The 401-nt window shown below is 45.4% G+C and overlaps 1 protein-coding gene across 1 annotated transcript in view; it reads right to left on the bottom strand.

Annotated features, from left to right (window-relative positions):
- LOC106877765 (uncharacterized) overlaps window positions 1–401 on the bottom strand; it is a 13,419-nt gene that overhangs the window by 5,263 nt on the left and 7,755 nt on the right. The window lies entirely within an intron of this gene.

Raw genomic sequence — 401 nt, 5'->3', positions numbered from 1 at the left:
GAGAGAGAGAGAGAGAGAGAGAGAGAGAGAGAGAGAGAGAGAGAGAGAGAGAAGGAAGAGAGAGAAAGAAAGAGAAAGAGAGAGACTGAAAGTAAATAAAGAAAGAGAGACTGAAAATGAGAATGTAGAGAGACAGGGAGAGAGAGTAAGAAGGTAGAGAGAGAGAGAGAGAGAAGGAGAAAGAAAGAGAAAGAGAGAGAGAAAGAGAGAGGGGAGAGATAGAAAGAGAGAGACAAGGTAGAGAGAGAAGGAGAAAGAGAGAGAGAAAGAGAAAGAGAGAGAGAAGGAGAAAGAGTGGGAATGTAGAGAGACAGGGAGAGAGTGTGGGAAGGTAGAGAGAGAGAGGAGCGAGAGAGAGAGAGAGAGAGAGAAAGAGGGGGAAAGAGAGAGGGAGAGAGAGA

This window comes from Octopus bimaculoides, chromosome 6, assembly GCF_001194135.2.
Source record: "Octopus bimaculoides isolate UCB-OBI-ISO-001 chromosome 6, ASM119413v2, whole genome shotgun sequence".
Taxonomy (NCBI): Eukaryota; Metazoa; Mollusca; class Cephalopoda; order Octopoda; family Octopodidae; genus Octopus; species Octopus bimaculoides.
Note: the sequence above shows the minus strand (reverse complement) of the source record. Positions and strands in the feature narration are given on the sequence as shown.